We start from the raw sequence: 22073 nt of genomic DNA, 5'->3' as shown, positions 1-22073 counted from the left end.
GCCACCTCATGAGAAGAGAAGACTCCCTGGAAAAGACCCAGATGCTAGGAAAGATTGAGAGCACAAGGAGAAGGGGATGACAGAGGACAAGATGCGGGATGCAGTGGAAGACAGGAGTGCCTGGCGTGCTCTGGTCCATGGGGTCACAAAGAGCCGGACATGACTAAACGACTAAACAACAACAACACCAGGAGGACCTTGGGCTCCCCACACCTGTCTTAATAGATGTGAAAATTCATATTGGAGAAGACAGTCCTTTAGATAGCCTGGTCCTAAGCCACTGCAGACCTTAAAGTTCCTAAAGAAGTTTGGGCTGGTCTTGGAAATGAAACAGTGAGCCAATGTAACTGCATACTTTCAATGGGAGAGCATATGTTCATCCTTCATCCTGAAATGAATGGGGTAACATACCAACATGCCACCATCTCATTTTCAGCTATTTATTTATTTACTGCATTTATATATCACCTTTTTCTTCAAGGAGCTCAAGGTGGCATACATGGTTGGCCAAGTCTATGGCACGTTAACCATCCACAGAAAGCTATATTTTTCAGTTAATTAAGCAAACATTGGCATGGCATAGGATCACCATATATTTTTATGTTCAGATATTTAAAATTGGGCAAAAACCTTCTGGTCAGCTCAATGAAGTCCAGTGAATGTTTTCGCTCTGTATATTTTTAGGTGCACATTTTAAAAAAGAAAGACAATAGGTTGCAATACGACAGCTGGCGAAATGGGGAGTTATTCCTTTTAATTCCCTGCTTCCTTTAAAAAAAAAAAACAACATTTGGGGCTTTAAGCTGTGTAGGAAACTGGCAAACCTGCCAATAAGATCAGTCTTAAAAAAATAAAAGATTGCAAGCCAGTATAGTAGAGGCATTTCAGAGCAACTTGCTTGTTTAGGCATTAAGGCAAAAGACTTTGAAGTCACAGAGTGCCAATAAAAATGCAGCTGGCATTCAGAAATTTAACAACTCCAGCATTTAGCTTTTACATGTCTGTTCCTAAATCCGAAGCTGGCAAATCTTAGAATGCCCCCCCTCCCCGCCCTGCATTCCTGCAGCAGGAGGCGTGTGTACTTATATGGTGGAAGGCCTCTCCTGGCACATTTTCTTCTGGAATCTTAGGATAGATACCAGAGTCCTTTTAACCTGATGACTATAGGAAACTGCCTTATGCCAAGACTTGGTCTATCCAAGGTTGTCCCATGACATTTGAATGAAAAGCAAGGACTCCCCACCCCACCCTTCCATGTACAGAAGTTGACCAGTTGGGCTGTTGAATCTTAAGAACGTAAGAAGATCCTGCTGGATCAAGTCAATGGCCTATCTAGTCCAGCATCCTATTGTCACAGTGGCCAACCAGATACAGTGGTACCTCGGGTTAAGAACTTAATTCGTTCTGGAGGTCCGTTCTTAACCTGAAACTGTTCTTAACCTGAGGTACCACTTTAGCTGATAGGGCCTCCCGCTGCTGCCGCGCAATTTCTGTTCTCATCCTGAGGTAAAGTTCTTAACCCGAGGTACTGTTTCTGGGTTAGCAGAGTCTGTAACATGAAGCATCTGTAACCTGAAGCGTCTGTAACCCGAGGTACCACTGTACCTGTGGAAAACCCAAAAGCAGGACCTAAGAAAGGGTTGCCATATTTCAAAACGTAAAAACCAGGACACCCCGAGAGTTATTGAGCTTCTTTTTAGGAAGACCCCAAAAACGCCCCCCCCCAAAACCCTTGATTTTTCAATTGACTTGGCTAAGATCCAGAACAAAGCTCCACCTTTTGGCAATTCCCCCCTTTGAAATTCTGGTAATGTCCGGGAAAATCCAGGTGTATGGGAGCCCTATATAAGAGAGAACTCTCCCTTCCTGTTTCCCGCAACTGGCATTAAGAAATATTGCTGTCTCTGATTTCCCTCTTTTCTGCTTTGTTTGTGGCTTTCAAACATTCTTTGAGGGCAGCCTAACAAAAGTGAGATAGTGGTAGCCAAGGCATAAGTAAGAGTGGATTTGGCTTGGATTGCTGCCTAAGGCAGAGAATAAGAATAATAAATTATACTGATATACTGAATTTCTTCCACCTTGGAACTTAAAACCACATACATGATATTTTCAGGAGGTTACATATCTGATCACAGATCAGATCCAGGCCTATATGCCCACTCATAAATCCATTCCATCCCAATTCTGCACCAATCTACATGTTGTTGTTTTAAATCTGCATGACACTTCATATATATACATATATGATTGCATATGCATTTTCTCTAGACATTTTATGCAGTCCCTCCATATTTATTTCTCTCTCCTCACCCCCTGCTGCAATGTTCCAGTTTCTGTGGCTTATTTTATTGATTGTTTTATACTTTTTTATATTTTTCTGTAAGGTTGGACAAGCAGCTGCATATTTATCCTGCATTGTATAATATACCAGTAGAGGGGGGCCATCTATCTGGGAAGGTAACCCATCTAGGAAAAGGAAAACTCTGATCCTAAACCTCCACTGGACCATAAAGAAGGCTGATCGCTGAAGAATTGATGCTTTTGAATTATGGTGCTGGAGGAGACTCTTGGAGAGTTCCATGGACTGCAAGAAGATCAAACCTATCCATTCTCAAGGAAATCAGCCCTGAGTGCTCACTTGAAGGACAGATCCTGAAGCTGAGGCTCCAATACTTTGGCCACCTCATGAGAAGAGAAAACTCCCTGGAAAAGACCCTGATGTTGGGAAAAATTGAGGGCACAAGGAGACAGGGACGGGAGAGGATGAGATGGTTGGACAGTGTTCTCGAAGCTACCAGCATGGGTCTGACCAAACTGCAGGAGTCAGTGGAAGACAGAAGTGCCTGGCATGCTCTGATCCATGGGGTCACGAAGAGTCGGACACGACTAAACGACTAAACAACAACAACAAACCTCTACTGTGTTGTGGAATATCTCTGGGGGCAGGGGAGGAGAAAAAGTCAAAGAGTAAACCCTACACAAATCCAGAGTGGAGTCCCTAAGATGTTTGGATGGTTCCTTGTACGCAATTCCTTCAAGCAATTACTGCAATCAAGCTTGTGCCAAATGTATTGCTCTACTTTCCTTTGGACCACATCAGAAAGGTTGAGAGGGAGATTCTTGCCATCTTGGCAGCCCAGGACCTCCAAACACACTGTCCAGGCCTTTGCCCTGGGGATGTCACTTCAGTTTGACTTCTCCCCTGGAAGCGCACTACATTGTCTCCTGAGACAGACAGATGCCGCCGCCAACAAGAACAACTGGTAGTGAAAAGTAGTTTTGTTTTGCTTTTTTTTATGAGTTAAAGACTTTATTAGGTTTCAAGGAATGTGATACATCATGACATAAACAGCTACGTAGCTCAGCCCTGTATCCAGAAATCATAAATGGAAAGCTCAGCAAAGCTTTGAAGCCAAATCAGGGCAATTGGTAGCCAACCAACTTGTAATGGGCTCCACAGGAGGGGCTGCGCTGGGGATTTCCCTTGTGTAGCCAGAACCAGATCACAGTGCTGTTGTCCTCTTCACAGATGCAGCCCACAAGCCTCTTGTCTGTAATTGAAGGGACTATGTTGGGGCCTTCCTTTGTTCCAGCATATCGTTTGGGTGATAGCATGTTGTAAGGATCCAGCCCCTTCTCTAAAGTTTTCATGGTTTTCCTCTCCATTCCTATAGCCTGTTCTTCATCACTGGGAATACCTCCGGTGCCCATGGAGCGGGCAGCCCCCGGCAGGTGCAGCGGCCCCCGGCCCAGGGGACTCCGGCCCGCGCTGAGGCCTCGCAGGGCCCCGCACACCTGCAGTAACCTTGACGCCATGGCAACCCTCAGAGCAGAGCAGAGGAAGAGATCCTGTGGGGAGGCCGCCTCTCTGCACCCCTCTCTCGCTCTGTGAAAAGTAGTTTTGAAATGAAAGCATGTCTATTGGCCAGATGCATCAAAGGACCGTCTTTCCCCACGTGAGCCTGCCTGGCCCCTAAGATCATAATCTGAGGCCTCCCATGACGAAGATCTGGAGAGCAGCAGCAAGATAACAGGGCCTTTTCTGTAGCAGTTCCCTATGCTCTCCCCAGGGCGGTGCAGCTGACAGAAACTTTGTCATCATTTTGGTGCTATGCAAAGATGTCCGCTTCCCTCCCTCCAGCATTTGGACACCACCAATGATTGAATATTTGTACCTTTTAATATATGTATTTTTATTGCTATACAGTGGTACCTCTGGATGCGAACGGGATCTGTTCTGGAGCCCCCTTCGCATCCTGAGTAGAGCGTAACCCGCGACTGCATGTCTGTGCGTGGGATGCGATTCGCCGCTTCAACGCATGCATGTGACACCATTTTGAACATCTGTGTGAGTGGCGAAACCCGGAAGTAACGCGTTCTGTTACTTCCGGGTCGCCATGGAGTGCAACCTGAAAATACTTAACCTGAAGCTACTTCAACCCAAGGTATGACTGTATTTTATTCTTCTTGTGAGGCATTTTGGGATTTTTTTGGGGGGGAGGTGGGAATTCCTAAATTCAGCAAACTGACCTAGCTAACTAAACCTGTCAGGAACTGGCCGCACAGTGCTGGTCAAAATAAATGCATCAACCATTCATTGGATTAAGAGTGTAGAAAAGGCAATGTGTTCAAATCTTAAGCACGTCATAATTTTAAGCATCCCAAAGTGTTTAAAAAGTGTTACTAGGAATGAGCACATACATCCATTTGCTAGTTAAACAACATAACCTGTTTCATTTTTAAATGCACAGGCCGGGGACCAGAGCACATTAAAAATGTTAAACACACTGACATGTTTACAACGTGTTGCAAGAAAGTGTTTAACTTCTTGTGCTCCAAAGCTAAACACTTTCGAATTAGAGGGTTTGCTACCTCTCTATTTATTCAGCGCAGCTATCACTTACGCATGCTTATTGGTTTAAGTTTAAATTGATTTGGAGCAGGCAGTAAGTCATACAAACAAGGAGATAATTTTGATTTCAGAACCATATGGGCAAAATTGTGTTCGCGGCTTCCAGTGAAATACGTCTCGCCGCGCGTATTTAATAAAGAGAATGGCCCAAAATTTATGAACTGCGCTGATCCTAATTCATGTTACGTATTAACAAAGGTTATTGTATCAAATTAGAGTTCAGGTTCATATTCATTTCGAGGGGAGATTAAAAACACATAAAACCAATTCTCCGTGTATTTGCAAAACATTTATAAGCAACGCAGCCCAATCCTGCAGGTTGGTTTAAGAAGCAGGAATCAAAGCAAGAAACTGCAGTGAGAATGTGAGAAGGGTTGTGCTGGATTAGACCAAGGTTTTCTCTTGGAGAAAAGTGTAGCAAGCGTTTCTCGTCACATTAAATCTTGTGGACACCCAATGAGGCTGAATGTTGGAAGATTCTGGACCAGGGTGGATGGCCATCTCACACGGATGCTTTGGTCAAGTTTCCTGCATTGCAAGTGGTAGGACTAGATGACCCTACAATAATAATAATAATAATAATAATAATAATAATAATAATAATAATATTTTTATTTATACCCCGCCCTCCCCAGCCAAGACTGGGCTCAGGGCGGCTAACAACCAATAATAAAAACAAGCTGATTGAAATACAACTTAAAAAACAAGATTGAAATACAACATTAGAACATTAAAATGCAGCCTCTTCTCAGGAGGAGAAAGGAAAAAAGAAAGAAGGGGAGGGAATCAAATTGATTCCAAGCCAAAGGCCAGGCAGAACAACTCTGTCTTACAGGCCCTGCGGAAAGAAATCAGATCCTGCAGGGCCCTGGTCTCATGAGACCAGGCTGGAGCCAGTGTTGAGAAGGCCCTGGCTCTGGTTGAGGCTAATCTAAATTCCTTAGGGCCCGGAAGCTCTAGGGTGTTGCTATTTATGGACCTTAAGGTATGCTGTGGGGCATACCGGGAGAGGCGGTCCCGTAGGTACGAGGGTCCTAGGCCATGAAGGGCCTTAAAGGTCAAAACCAGCACCTTAAATCTGACCCTGTACTCCATATGATTCTATGAGATCACGGAAAGTACTTCTTCATGCAGCACACAGTGGCACTTGCTCCCACAAGAAGCAGTGGTGGCCACCAACTCTGATAGCTTTAAAAGAGTATTATAGACAAATTCATGGTGGATAAGGCTATCAAAGACCACAAGGCATGATGGCTCTGTTCTGCCTCAGTACAAATGGCAGTTGCTAGAAATCACCAGTGGGCGATGCATTGTTGCCGTCAAGATTCTCATAGGCATATGGCTGGCCAATGTAAGAACAGGATGCTGAAATAGATGGGCATTTGGCCTGATCCAACCTAAGGCGTTCCATAGGTTATCAAGTTCTTATTTTTGCTTTCTGCTGCCTAGCCTTTTTTAAAAATAAAAGACGTTTTACTTGTCAGGTTGACATTTTTAGTGGCTGCTGAACCCCCTTAAAGGTAAAGGGACCCCTGACCATTAGGTCCAGTCATGACCGACTCTGGGGTTGCGCGCTCATCTCACTTTATTGGCCAAGGTAGCCGGCGTACAGCTTCCGGGTCATGTGGCCAGCATGACTAAGCCGCTTCTGGCGAACCAGAGCAACGCATGGAAACGCCGTTTACCTTCCCACCGGAGTGGTACCTATTTATCTACTTGCACTTTGATGTGCTTTCGAACAGCTAGGTTGGCAGGAGCAGGAACCGAGCAACGGGAGCTCACCCTGTCGTAGGGATTCAAACCGCCAACCTTCTGATCGGCAAATCCTAGGCTCTGTGGTTTAACCAACAGCGCCACCCGCATCCTTTAACCCCCTTAAGGTTATTTTATTTGTTGCATCTGTGTCTCTGTCTCTTGTTATTCATGCATACATTCACCTCTTCCATCATTGTAAACCATCCTGACGACTGTGTTTTTGGTGTAAATCCAGGTCATACATTTCCCGAAATAAAAATAAAATAAACGCTGCACGTCTGATCTTCTCCAACTCCGTATGTGCTAAATGGTGTTCCAACCACGCATTCTGCTTCCAAGGAGCCTCAAGTGAATTTGCCTCCTTAATGACCATTTTTACAGTTGCAATATGATACACGACTGATTGTGCATTCATTTTTCTAATGAATACAAATGTATTTCTAATGGATTTCCCCAGGGGGAGTTGCATAAGGGAGGGTATGCTGGATAAGAATTCATCACCTTTGATTATCCTATTACACTTCTTTTAAGTCTTTGATTTCAGCCCCTCATTTTTTTTTAAAAAACCCCCCAGAATGTTAACATTCTACTTCTCTTAAATTTTAAATACACACCAAACTCCCTGCAAAATACTGTATTGCATGTTATGTGTGTATTTAATTAAAGCAGTTCTAGACAGCACTGTTCACCTGACTGATGAGACAATGTGTTGTTTTTGTTATTATCATCTACTGTTTAATTGCCAATGTGACTTCTAAGCAGTTTACCTGTATGAGGAGCCACCTGCACTATATATTTAAAGCATTATCATATCACTTTAAACAGTCTTGGCTTCCCCCAAAGAATTCTGGGAACTGTCATTCTGCTCATAGAGTCACAATTTACAGAGTTCCCCAGGAAGTGAGATTGGCTGCTAAACCATTCTTGGAATTGTAGCTCTGTGCGGGAGGGGAAAATAACAAAAACACCTCCTGGTAAGTAAAGGTAAAGGTACCCCTGCCCGTACGGGCCAGTCTTGCCAGACTCTGGGGTTGTGCACCCATCTCACTCAAGAGGCCAGGGGCCAGCGCTGTCCGAAGACACTTCCGGGTCACATGGCCAGCGTGACATCGCTGCTCTGGCGAGCCAGAGCTGCACATGGAAACGCCGTTTACCTTCCTGCTAGAAAGCGGTCCCTATTTATCTACTTGCACCCGAGGGTGCTTTCGAACTGCTAGGTTGGCAGGCGCTGGGACCGAGCAACGGGAGCGCACCCCGCCGCAGGGATTCGAACCGCCGACCTTTCGATCGGCAAGCCCTAGGCGCTGAGGCTTTTACCCACAGCGCCACCCGCGTCCCAAAAACACCTCCTGGTATAATAATAATAATAATAATAATAATAATAATAATAATAATAATAAATAATATACCAGAACTACGTAGTCAAGTATGAAAGTGTGTACATTAGTGAGAACAACACTTAAATAATGTATCAAATGAAGGGACCCTGTTTTGCAAATGTTTGTAGATGAGGCAAAATTGCACATCAGGAGAAATTTCCACTAAAATGCTGAGGAGTTTTCATGAGGAATTTTAGAAGAAGATGGAGAAGAAGACTATCCCGGGGTGGTGCATGCTCTAGTTATCTCCCGCTTGGACTACTGCAATGCGCTCTATGTGGGGCTACCTTTGAAGGTGACCCGGAAACTACAGCTAATCCAGAATGCGGCAGCTAGACTGGTGACTGGGAGCGGCTGCCAAGACCATATAACACCAGTCTTGAAACACATACATTGGCTCCCAGTACGTTTCCAAGCACAATTCAAAGTGTTGGTGCTGACCTTGAAAGCCCTAAACGGCCTCGATCCAGTATACCTGAAGGAGTGTCTCCACCTCCATCGTTCTGCCTGGACACTGAGATCCAGCGCCGAGGGCATTCTGGCGGTCCCCTCGCTGCGAAATGCCAAGTTACAGGGAACCAGGCAGAGAGCCTTCTCAGTAGTGGCACCCACCCTGTGGAACGCCCTCCCACCAGATGCCAAAGAGAAAAACAACTACCAAACTTTTAGAGGACATCTGTAGGCAGCCCTCTTTAAGGAAGCTTTTAATGTTTAATAGGTTATTGTATGGACTGAAAGAAGATCCAACCTATCCATTCTCAAGGAAATCAGCCCTGAGTGCTCACTGGAAGGCCAGATCCTGAAGCTGAGGCTCCAATACTTTGGCCACCTCATGAGAAGAGAAGACTCCCTGGAAAAGACCCTGATGTTGGGAAAGATGGAGGGCACAAGGAGAAGGGGATGACAGAGGACGAGATGGTTGGACAGTGTTCTTGAAGCTTCCAGCATGAGTTTTAACAAACTGCGGGAGGCAGTGGAAGACAGGAGTGCCTGGCATGCTCTGGTCCACGGGGTCACAAAGAGTAGGACATGACTAAACGACTAAACAACAACAACAAGAACAAGGTTATTGTATTTTAGTGTTCTGTTGGAAGCTACCCAGAGTGGGCAGGGTATAAATAAATTGTTATTGTTATTGTTATTGTTATTGTTATTGTTATTGTTATTGTTATTGTTATTGTTATTGTTATTGTTATCTGCTGCGGAAATGTGGAGAACTGAACTTAAGGCTGGGGGAAAAGGAGAATGTGAGAGGAAATGAAATGGACCGACTTGCCCATCACAGTGCAGAGGGCTCTTTCCATGGGTGCAACCGGGGTTTCACATCCCTGTGTAGGTGCCCCCTACACACATCAGTTGTGTGTGGAGGGGGAGGCAGGGTTGGCACACATGGGGGCATCTCAGGGCAAAGCTAGCTGGGGACATTGCACAGAGCCCCTTCCCACATTCGATACCCATGGATGTACCAAATGACCAAACAGGTTTCCCACGGCTCTGTGTGTGTGTGCGCGCTTTCTTTTTCTGTTTCTTTTCTCCGATTCAAAGCCATCATCTCCTAAAGGGAAAGCAATGAATTTGCTGATAAGCAGAGGCATAAGAAGCCTGGGAAGGGGAAAATGAGTGGGCACTTTTCCCTGCTTGTTTTCCAAACCTGGATATTTCCAAAACAGTTCTTGGCCGGTTGCCTATTCCAAGGGAAGAATGTGGGCCAGTGTTCATGCTTCAGGTCAGATTGAAAAGATATAGTATGTAAAGGAGGAAGCATGCCTGCAATTGAAGGATTTTCCATAGCTGAGTCAGGCATGCAGAGCAAAGCTATTCCCCCTACAGCGCTACAAATTCAGCTGTTGGAGACAACTTGAAACCAAGGGCTCTGGTCATGCAAATTGGCTAAATCATGTTTTTTTGTTTTTCAACAATGCAGAGTATGTGGTCACATAGGAAAGATTGTCAGATTTGTGTAATGTAAATTCATTATATTAGCAGTTTTTCTTCTCCTCTCCCACACCCTCAGGCTGGTGAATGGGTCTTTTTCAAGATGGCAGTGTACAAAGCACCCCTTCTAAGTATTGCTCTCTGGAACTCCCTGCTTATTGATTCTAGGCGGTTGCTTTTGTTGTAGTGATTGTTACGGTAATTTCTTTGGCTGCTACGTACAGTTACATTTCTTTGTTCAGGCTTTGTTCATTTACTATGTCTAATAGTTTTTATGTTTGATTTTATTGGTATTTTCTTATCAACCTGTTATATTCATAATACAAAAAAGATTTTTTAAAATTAAGTGCTATATAAACCTTGCTAATAAAAATAAATACTAAATAATATTTAGCACCAAGTAATAGCACCACTCCATTCTGCCTTGGTCAGATCACATCTGGAATACTGTGTTCACGTCTCAGTGGCACAATTTAAGAATGATATTGACAAGCTGGAACATGTGCAGAGGAGGGCAACCAAGATGTTCAAGGGTCTGGAAACCAAGCTGCATGGGGAACGGTGGAAGGAGCTGCGTATGTTTAGCAAGGAAAAGAGGAGACTGAGAGGAGATTTGTTGTTGTTTAGTTGTTTAGTCGTGTCCGACTCTTCGTGACTCCATGGACCAGAGCACGCCAGGCACTCCTGTCTTCCACTGCCTCCCGCAGTTCGGTCAAACTCATGCTGGTAGCTTCGAGAACACTGTCCAACCATCTCGTCCTCTGTCGTCCCCTTCTCCTTGTGCCCTCCATCTTTCCCAACATCAGGGTCTTTTCCAGGGTGTCTTCTCTTCTCATGAGCTGGCCAAAGTATTGAAGCCTCAGCTTCAGGATCTGTTCTTCCAGTGAGCACTCAGGGCTGATTTCCTTAAGAATGGATACGTTTGATCTTCTTGCAGTCCATGGGACTCTCAAGAGTCTCCTCCAACACCATAATTCAAAAGCATCAATTCTTTGGTGATCAGCCTTCTTTATGGTCCAGCTCTCACTTCCATACATCACTACTGGGAAAACCATAGCTTTAACTATATGGGCCTTTGTTGGCAAGGTGATGTCTCTGCTTTTTAAGATTGTCTAGGTTTGTCATTGATAAAGTAGCCATTTTCAAATACATGAAGGGCTGTCACATGGAAGATGGAGCAAGCTTGTTTCTTCTGCTCAAGAGGGTAGGACATGAACCAATGGCTTCATGTTACAAGAAAGGAGATTCCAACTAAACATCAGGAAGATCTTTCTGAGAGTAAGAGCTGTTTGGCAGTGGAACAGTCTCCCTCAAGAGGTTGTGGACTCTCCTTCCTTGCAAGTTTTTTTAGGCTGCAGTTGGATGGCCATCTGTCATGGATGCTTTAGTTGGGATTCCTGCCTTGCAGAGGGCTGGACCAATGACCTTTTGGGTCCCTTCCAGCTCTACAATTCTATGATTTTATGCAAATATAGGTCCTCTGTTAGTGATGCTGGTGAAGGATGTGGCCCAGGGGAATTTTCAAGAGGTGGACAGATAGGCCTGGAGGGCCGTATTAATCCCCCAGATCTGAGGCTCCCCACTCCTGATATTGATAAAACAGAGGGCTGACATGCCAATGGGCCAGCATGCTGTAGTGGTTAAGAGTGGTGGACTCGTAATCTGGTGAACTGGGTTCGATTCCCTGCTCCTCCACATGCAGCTGCTGGGTAACCTTGGGCTACTCACACTTCTCTGAAGTCTCTCAGCCTCACTCACCTCACAGAGTGTTTGTTGTGGGGGAGGAAGGGAAAAGGAGATTGTTAGCCGCTCTGAGACTCCTTAGGGTAGTGATAAAGGAGGATATCAAATCCAAACTCCTCCTCCTCCTCCTCCTCCTCCTCCTCCTCCTCCTCCTCCTCTTCTTCTTCTGGTCTTTTCAGAAATTTTGATAAGCGGCTAAAATGTCTGGGAAACCCAGGTGTATCAACTCAACTTTTGTGTCCGGATTTTCACTTTTTGAAATATGGCAACCCTATTCTAACCACACTGCTACCATTCCCAGGGTGAAGAAAGGAAAGGAAAATCGACTCTTATTTGGGGTGTTTCCAGGGCAAGTCAGGAGATGAGAACCAGCCCATAGTCTGGACCAAAGAGCAAATGACGACTCAAAGACAAGCCAACAGATGAAGCTGTGGAGCAAGCCGGAAGCCGGAACCAAAGATAGAGTCAAGACCAAGGGGTAAACCAGGACGAAGGGTTGGATCAACATGGGAATGAAGAATAACCACGGATGCGGCAAACATGTTGCTCAAAGTGGAATATGAAGATCTTCAAGTTCTTCTTCAAGTTCCAGGAGCATTCAGTAGCCAAGCTACCTGTGTGGACAGAGTCAGTCCTTGGCTGAAGATACTGAGAAGTTGCAGTTCAGTGGGTCACCACAGGGAGCAGTTCATTGACAGCTGGGCCATTGTCCTGCAACACCACAGCCTGTGCCATGGACGAGCCTATTCTCTGTGGCAGCTGAGACTTTGCGGCTCAACATCGCACCAGATCCATCATTTCCAGCTTTGCTTAGAACTTGTGCACGGGTATGCAGAAAGGAGATCCTGTGCAATTTACTAGGAATCTGGACCCCAAAACACAAATGTTTGGAATGTATTCCAGCAATAAAATTAGTAGCGTTCTTAGCTCCTCAGCAACCAGGGAGCACATAAATCAATAGCTCAGCTCATTTTGTTCAAAGCCGCTCAGAGATTTAAGAGAAGCTATGTTGCATATCAGCACAGTTGGCTGCAGATCCAGTTTTCCCCCCTACCCATTTTATACCTGCGGGTCTTTCTTTGCTTTAGTCTTCTGTTGTTTCATATGTTTCTGGTCTACAGACAACCTTTCATAGGTTCGTTAAGTGTAGCATGCCATTTAATAGGAAGCCATGGGAAACACCTGCCTTCTCAGTGTTGCCAGATTTTTAATGTACTCTTCATTGCTTTGTGCTTATCTCATTTGTAATTATATAAAAAAAGATTTTTTTGGCAGCTGTCATCAAATAATAACAGAGCCACAGCTAATACCTTTTAAGTCTGCATTCTCGGTGTCTTGGTAATTTCATACTGTGCTTTTATATACATGTGATGCTTTTGATTACTTTCCCCCCTCCCCCAAAAAACTTTGATTTTGAAAAGAAGAGAAAAAGAATTTTAACTGGATGATAAACACAATCTACAACTCCAATGAACCCAAGCTCTTTGGTTTAAGCTCATCTACGTCTCAGCACAAACCATGTGAGCTTAATAATAAATTATATAGAAATAATTTGGGATGCTTTGGGATTTTCACATTATGGACTTTGTTCGGTTTCTGTTAAATGCTGCAGTCCTATACCTGGTAAAAACACACATGCATTAAGTCTCTGCCGCTGCCAATGGAACTTAAGTGCATACAAGTGGCCTCAAAGTCACAGTAACATATGCACTGATTTGAGTGGAATGGTCCTATCAAAAGGTTGTATTCAAAGTAGCACTCTGTGTACATTCCGTCAGCGCAAGGATTTCTGCTTGAACAGCAGAATGCTCTCTCACTCTCCTCCCCCAAACATGTCCTAAATCTATTCTAGGGGTTCTCCAAATCTCTGGAGTAGATTTGATGAGGGTGCTGGGTGCATGCAGAAAGACAAGAGCAGGGAAGTGGTTTGACTTCCAAAGTGGTTTAATGATCAATTCTGCTTCTCAGGGAATTCTGGGAATCTTAGCAGAAATAGAGGTCTCCTAAAACCACTCATCCCTTCATGGATCACTGCCTTGTTGTGGCGAAGGGGCTTGAAGAACTCCAAGAGGCTATGAACTATGTCGTGCAGGGCCACTCAAGACAGATTGGCCATAGCCAAGAGTTTAGACTAAATGTGATCCACCTGGAGAAGGAACTGGCAACCCATTCCAGTATTTTGCCATGAAAACTCCGTGGACATCAAAAAGGAGAAGCTTTGAGAAGAAAGTGAGAGTTTTCAAGGCATGCTCTGGTTCATGGGGTCACGGAGAGTCAAATACGACTAAAACGACTAAATTACAAAACCACTCAAGACCCTGAACAAACTACAGCTCTCAAAATTATTTAGGGGGACTCTTGACATACCCTCCAACATTTCCCTGATAAAAATAAGGACGTCCTAGTCAATAACAACAACAACAACAATAATTTTATTATTTATACCCCGCTCATCTGACTGGGTTGCCCCAGCCACTCTGGATGACTTCCAACATATATAAAAAGATTAAACATTAAAAAACTTCCCTATACAGGGCTGCCTTCAGACGTCTTCTAAAGGTTGTACAATTACTTATCTCCTTGGTTCGGGGGTTGCATTACTCCATAGCTGCCAACATTTCTTCAGTGAAATTAGGCACTTCCTGAGGAAAATCGGAACATTCTGGGATCAAATCAGAAACCGGGATGGCTTCTGTAAATCTGGGACTGTCCTTAGAAAATAAGGACACTTGGAGGGTCTGCCATGAGTGTTTAAAGTGCCACCATAAATTGCTTTAAATGTATCATGTGACTATGGCCCTAATCTAGTATAAAGCCAGCTGAACGAGCTTCAGATATGGGTATCTTGCCTCATGACAGAGGAGGAGAGTAGTTAGGCCTTTCTGTTCAAGAAGCATTTTCCCCTCCAAAGTTTCTTCCGAAGGACTAAATATGTCACACACAGATATGGTGTTACTGAGATAAAGATGAGTGAGACTGTGAAAATGTAGGTGTCAACGGCTGATGGAGAATAAAACACCAAGTTGTCAACCCTGGTGCTGTAATTTGCGAGGAAGCTGATGTTTAATAGTGAAGCGTGAAAAGAATGTTACACCACCCTTAAGGCTAAAGACTAGGAGGTAGGCTTGGAAGCTAGGAACTGTCAACAGCAACAGTTAATGTTAAAAAAAAAAAAGTCTACCCAAATGTGTGGTTTTTCCATAGCAGGTTGAGGGGCTGCATTTTAGAGGAGCTGTAATCTCGACACTTTTACAAAAAATATTTGCAGTTGTTAGCATTCCCCAAAGGGGAAAACAAGACAGATATCAGATCAGTTACATTGCTGAACATCACTTTCCTTCATGTAAAACACAGGAGTGATTGCAACAAGCCTGAAGCCTATTGGTGTCCGACAAAATGTTTGTGTTAAAAAGGGTTGTGGGTGCAAAAAGGATCTTGTGTGAGGCCTTCAAAAGGGTTGCAGCCCACCTCAGTCAGCAACTTGGACCAACTTTGCAAGAGTTCTCCTATTTGGGGACTTCCCTGGCTTTTTTCTGGCCCACGTAGGACCAGTCTGGATAGTTGGCCTTGGTGAAGATTTGACATTTTCATCCCCAAAAGTTTTTGATTTGAGTTTCTACTGAAATGAGGCTGCATTTTAATGTTGTATTTTAATTTTGTTTTTAAGTTGTATTTTAATCAATTGTTTTTATACCTGGTGTTAGCCGCACTGAGCCCAGTCTTGGCTGGGGAGGGCGGGATATAAATAAATTTATTATTATTATTATTATTATTATTATTATTATTAGGCAGGTTAGGCAGATGAATGAAGGACTGGCCTTATCTGTGGCTATTAGTCATCATCATCATCATCATCATCAATTAAATTTGTATACCACCCTTCATCCGTAAATCTCAGGGCGGTTCACAACATAAAAATGTAAGATAAAAACACAAAAAACATAATAAAAACAAGAACAACACCCCCCCACAAACCCCCTTCCTACTCCTAGCCCCTCCACCAACAAATTGATCCAAACTGATTGATTATTTGTTTTAAATGCTTTAATTTTTTTGTTGTAAATATTTAAACAATCCCAAAGTTTGAGAGTCAGCAGCACAGGTGTTGTAAAGGTTGTTGTTGCAAACAGCCCAATAGTAGAAGGGAACAGTGCTTGCCCAGACCTCATTGCTGGTTGTGAAGGGGCCCCCATGATAATTCCAAGCTTCAGGACCCCCAAACTGTAGGTCCACCACTGCTACTGAAAATCATAACCTGGCTTAGTAATGATACACTTTAGCACCACTGCTGCCACATTGAATTTGAGGGCAAGATTAATATTATGGTGATGTTTACAACTCAAAATATGAGTTCTCTTTCCTCTACCTTAAGTCTTCTGCTCTAGGGCAGTTGTCCTATTTGTAAAATGGTAGAACCAGTCCTGCTGTCCTTAATACGCACCCTTTCCCTTTAACGGCTGACATTTTCTTTTAATGAGCAATAAATGTGATTAGTTGATGAACAGACTGCCAAATTTGGGCTGAGGGCAGGTTCAGATCTGTAGCAAGACCCAAACGTAGGTGGCCTTGGGCCAGTCACCATCTCACATTTTACTTCACAGGTTTGTTGTAAGGATAAAACAAGGTGAAGGAAACCACATATGCCAGAAGAATGGGCTGGGGGAGAGAGAGAGAAGCAATGAATTAAAGAGATTTCCTTTCGTAAAACAATTTCAACATTGTCCATTGATTGAAATTGAATTAGGATTAATTAAATAATTTGTTCTGGCTGCGGAGGCATTTCTCTGTTCCTGTCCAAGAGCTGGTTATTTACAGAAGTAATAGAGCCATTAACTATTTCCAGCGACAAGAATGGAAGTAGCAGCAGACCCTCCAAGTATCCTTATTTTCCAGGGACAGTCCCAGATTTACAGAAATCTGATCCCGCTTTTCCTCAGGACGTCCCCAATTTCATCAGAGAAATGTTGGAGGGTATGGAGTTATATGACCTCCGAGCCAAGGAAATAAGGAACCATACAACCTATAGAAGACATCTGAAGGCAGCCTTGTATCAGGAAGTTTTTTTAAAAAATGTTTAATGTTTTATTATGTTTTTATATATGTCGGAAGCCTCCCATAGTAGCTGGGGCAACCCTGTCAGATGAGTGGGGTATAAATTAAATTTTCATTATTATCATTATTAATGTGTGACTGGAAAGTTAATGTGTGACCGGAAAGTTCGGTGAATGGTCACATAAATTGGACAGTGAGAAATAAACAATCGGCATCAGAAACCCACAAAATGCTCATAATTGTGTACAGAGATGAAGCTGTAACTCGAAAGACAGTGTATGAGTCGTTTAAGCATTTTCATGAAGGGGAGCAAATGTCGACAGAGTTCAAGAGTTATTGATGCGGGATCGACGTTTGTCTGTCCGAATGATGGTGGAAGAATTGCATATTCTGTGTGAAATCGTTACTGAGGTTACTGAGTTGTCCCACCCTCCACATTCATCCGATCTGGCCCCAACAGATTTCTTTCTTTTTCCAAAACTGAAATCTGAACTGAAAGGGCACAGATTTCCCAACATTTCACATGTCCAAGCTGCTGTGACGAAGGCACTGAAAGCAGTATGCAAAGAGGACTTCTCCAGAAATTTCCAACAGTTCTATGAATGTTGTCAACGGTGCGTTGTATCAGAGGGGGCCTACTTTGAAGGCCTGCAAGGTATGTATGTTCAAATATTTCTCACTGTCCGGTTTCTGTGACAGTCACCAAGCTTTCTGGTCACACCTTGTATTATTATGGAATAAGACATCCCTATTTTCATAGTGGGACGCGGGTGGTGCTGTGGGTTAAGCCACAGAGCCTAGGACTTGCTGATCAGAAGGTCGGAAATTTGAATCCCCGCGACGGGGTGAGCTCCCGTTGCTCGGTCCCTGCTCCTGCCAACCTAGCAGTTCGAAAGCACGTCAAAGTGCAAGTAGATAAATAGGTACCGCTCCAGCGGGAAGGTAAACGGCGTTTCTGTGTGCTGCTCTGGTTCGCCAGAAGCGGCTTAGTCATGCTGGCCACATGACCTGGAAGCTGTACGCCGGCTCCCTTGGCCAATAAAACGAGATGAGCGCCGCAACCCCAGAGTCGGCCATGACTGGACCTAATGGTCAGGGGTCCCTTTACCTTTATTTTCATTGGAGAAGTGTTAGAGGGTATGTAGCAGCAGCATCTTCTTCAGAGAAGGAAAATAGTTGGTGGTGTGGATATTGTTACCCTCCAGGCTTAAAAACACAATTACTGCCCTGTTCCCACAGGAAGGACAGTAGGTCAGGAGTGGATCACATGCTTGACATGCAAAAGACATGCATCTCCAGGTAGCACTGGGAAAGAGTCTTGCCTATGACCCTGGAGAGCTACTGCCAGTCCGTGTAGGCAACACTGTATTAGATGGACCAGTGGCCTGACTTGCTCTAAAGCAGCTTGCCGTCCTCCTCTTAATATACAAAGAAAACAATTCTTTGCAAATGTTATATAACCAGCAAGGGGCAACATCCCCAGCTGAAGAGGCCTGACTCTTTTCGCAAAAGCATTTCTTTGAAGAGATGTTTTATGTGGAGATTGATGAGGTCAGAGGAGCTTGAGCAGGGAGAGATTTGGAGCAATAAAACAGGGAGAGATCTCAAACAGAAAAACCAACTCTTTCTCCAGTTAAGAGTTCCACCCCCCCAACCCCCATTCTGATTAATTGCTTGGCACCAGAAGTCGGACATTAATGGGGCAAAGTCCGTTGCGGAAATGAACTCACTGGGAATCATTGAGGCAAAGCAAAAAGATTTAAGGTGTGAGCCAGAGGAGGCAGCCTTGCTTTAGTGCTTGTGAGGCGGGGGAAGGAAGGGTGAATTAACCATAATGAGAGCCATGGAACTGACACCTTACCGGGATGGAGCATTCGACTCCAAGCACAATGCACGGAGTAATAAGGAAAGGGTTAAGTACTGTGCCAATTTTTCCCCTTTAATGAAAAAATATGAGATCTGGATTCTAGTCATTGGGAGAATCTTGGAGGTGGGGTGGGGGCACAACAAACTTTTTGGCAACATGACATCACAGAAGGGGGCCCAGAGGAGTAGCCAACTTTAATATTATTTTTAAAACCTTGTTCAAAAAAAGTAAAATGGGGGAAATATTGGGGCCACAAAAATTCTTGCAGCCTGTGGATTCGCCACCTCTGGTCTTTTCTGAAGGCTGTTAGGTGTGAACAGGGGCAGACTTTGGTATTTCAGTTTTCAGAGGTGCCCAGTGTGAGGTCAAAATATGGTGCCCCTTCCTTTGGCTTCCCATTTTGTGTATGCACTACTACATCACACTTGCGACACCCTGCAATGCTCCCCTTGGCTCAGCACACAGTGCCCTAAATCCATCTCTGGTTTGAACCCTGTAAGAATGTGGATCTACCCTTGATCTGCACAAGGGGTGGGTGAACATGTCAGTGTCAGTTTCTCCTCTTTCTCATTTCCCCAGTGTTTACTTCTCTAGATTCCCATGCAATTTAAAAGTCCTCGTAAGAATTCACCAGCATTTTAGTGCAAATTTCCCCAAATATACACATTTCTGTATGCAATTTTTCCTCTTACACATATTTGGGTGTTTTTGTTGTTGTTGTTTTTTTGCAAAACCTCTCATGCATTATTTTCAGTAATATGTGCATTTCTGCACAATTTGCCACAAGGGATGCATTTTTGTACATATTATTAGGGTGTGTTACATGGTGACAGGTTCTATGAACCACAGGTGAGAGGTGGGGACCAAAAGTGGGGAAAGTGGGGAAACTACCCCACCAGAGGTCCTACCCACCCCCTACCACTCCATACATCAACATGCTGGGAGTGACTTCAACTTGCCAGCTAAACCAGGTGGGGTTAGCTGATGGGTCTGAAAGCCTTGGTGAGTTAGTGACTTCCCTTGCATGTGAAGACAGGCTCCAGTACACTGAGTGGGTGAGACCAATCATGGGTTCAGTGATCAAGATGGAGGTTTCATCACATTCTGTAGAGGGAAATGAGAGGCAGATGGGACTCATCAACCTGGGAAAGCAGCACATCTGGGAGATGGAAAACTCTTATCCTAACTTCCAGTGCCTTGTGGAATATCTCCAGGAGAGAGAAAAAGGCTAAGGAGTAAACCCTACATGAATCCAAACCTAATATGGTTGGACGGCACCTTGTATACCTCTTTCTGGCCACTCCTGCAGCCAAGCTGGTGCCAAATATATTATGCTTTCCTTTGGATCACATCAGCGAGGCTGAGATGGGGGCCTTGTCAACTGGGCAGCCCAGGACTTCCATATACACTGCCCGGGCTTGCACCCCAGGGAGGTCCCTTTGATGCTGTTTACACACTATAAATAAGTCAGATTGTTTTAACAAAGGAAAAAAATCTATATGGAAAACCAGGTTTTAAAATTTCCTGCTCTCTGGTACCATCTGGTGTTGCATGTTTATAGGACATTCAAATCACCGTTTCTTTACTAATGTAGTTGAGTTCTGTTTCAGTTTCCATGTTCTTTTGGAAAGGGTGTATCTTGTAAATTCACCCCCCCCCCCAATCATCCCAAATCTATATAAATCAAATTGGAAGTGATTTGCATTTTTGTAGGTATCAAAATTTGGTAGGATGGGCAGGGTATAAATTCAATAAATAATAAATATTGTAGATCCATTTTTTAAAAGCATCTAATTAATACTTAGAGGCTAGACCTCTTCATTAAAACCTATAAGCAACATGGTCTTGAAAGAGCCACTCTACACACGTTCCGTGAAAAGCAGAAATGCTACCAAACTTGCTAACTTCCCCGCAATAAAGCTGGTTCAAGCTCTACTAATCTAAGTGAAACCATTTCCTAGTTCCATAGTTAGGATTGCAGCCAAAGAAAGATGCAATCTTCTTATTTAATGCATATTTTTAGGAGTGTGTATGCATGTGCATAAATATATTAAAAACCACTTCAACAATTAATCTCCCGTGAGACAACTGACAGCCACATATTGATAAAAAATGAGCAAGTTCCAGTTGAATTAACCTGCCATATATTTCATCCCAACCTTGTTAAGTGCTTAATTCTAAGCTTAGGAAAGGCAATTTAAAATGTTTGTAAAGTCAACGGCAGTTAAGATCCTTCATGCCAAAATGCCTCCACTAATTAGGTTGATAACTGTGGACTGCGGTCTTGGAAAAACGTGAAGACTTGGAGCCTTAGAGCTTACTCATGTGATAACCATTTTTCAATCTGAAGATTACTTTTGTGTAGTCACCTGGTTGTAGTGATCCATTTGAAATATCCATGCAAGGTAGAATTCGTAAGTAAAACTAGATTAATATACAAAGTGGGAAGTGAGTGGGAAGCAAACAATAAAATACCATCCACTAAAACAGGCTAGGGTGATATCTCCCCACCTCTGTGGGGCCAGCCGTAATTTGTTTTAAACAGTTTTTAATGTTGGGTTCCAAATTATTGCGATCTGCTCTGAGACCTTCTGGTGAAGAGCAGATGATGATAACAACAACAACAGCTATAATAAGTCTCTGAGAAGGCTTTAATGATACTGGCATGTCAGAGACAGAGCAGAGAGCTGAAACAATTCCTTCTTTCCGCCTTCAAGCCTGTTGCATCAGAAGCAAGGCATCCAGGCAAGGAATTCTCTTGAAAGGGGTCCCCTATGACAGAGGTTCCCATATCCCCCACCACCACCACTTGAAAATTGCTGAGGATCTTGTGTTTTTATTGCTTCTTTTAGTCCTTATATTGTATTTTATTGCATTACAATGTGAACTCCCCAGTATACAAAATAAAATACAATAATAACAGACCCATCAACTGCCCCTGGGGAAAAAAAGGGACATCCTGTTTTTTCTCAGAAGAGGACAGCAGCCAAAATGGCAGCCACAATCTCACACAATTTCGGGCTGCATTTTATTTGGGCATGGAGCCCAAATAAATGCATGTTTTGGGGCCACACAAGAGAACTTCCCTCTCCAAAAGTGTGTTCCTGAAGAATATTGTGTGATGCCCCAAAATGCATGCTTTGGGGCGCTATGCTTGGGAAAGTGCTTTTTTTTGGGGGGGGGTGCAATCTCACATAGATCATGTGGGAGTGCAGACCCAGAAGGTGGCATCCCGGATTTGTGCCACACCATGTTGCAAGGTGTGTAATAAATAAACATATTGAAATAAACATATAAGCAATAGCAGAAGCAATAGAATTGCGACTTAAATCCACAGCCATTCTTCACAGAGACACCGTGGACCACCTTGAGTGAAGCTTGCGGACCCCAGCTTGGAAGCCCCTTCCCCACGATATTCTGTTTGGGCAAC

General features: G+C 43.8%; 1 pseudogene across 1 annotated transcript; it reads right to left on the bottom strand.

Annotated features, from left to right (window-relative positions):
* Positions 1 to 3294: 3294 nt before the first annotated feature.
* Positions 3295 to 3830, bottom strand: LOC310842260 (cytochrome c oxidase subunit 5B, mitochondrial pseudogene; annotated as a pseudogene). The gene has a single exon. The product of its transcript is annotated as a cytochrome c oxidase subunit 5B, mitochondrial pseudogene (transcript).
* Between the last annotated feature and the right edge of the window lie 18243 nt (positions 3831 to 22073).

The sequence above is a fragment of the Podarcis gaigeae genome, assembly GCF_964106915.1.
Source record: "Podarcis gaigeae genome assembly, chromosome: 3".
In the NCBI taxonomy this organism is placed as follows: Eukaryota; Metazoa; Chordata; class Lepidosauria; order Squamata; family Lacertidae; genus Podarcis; species Podarcis gaigeae.
The sequence above is the reverse complement of the archived record's forward strand: the minus strand, read 5'-3'. Positions and strand labels throughout refer to the sequence as shown.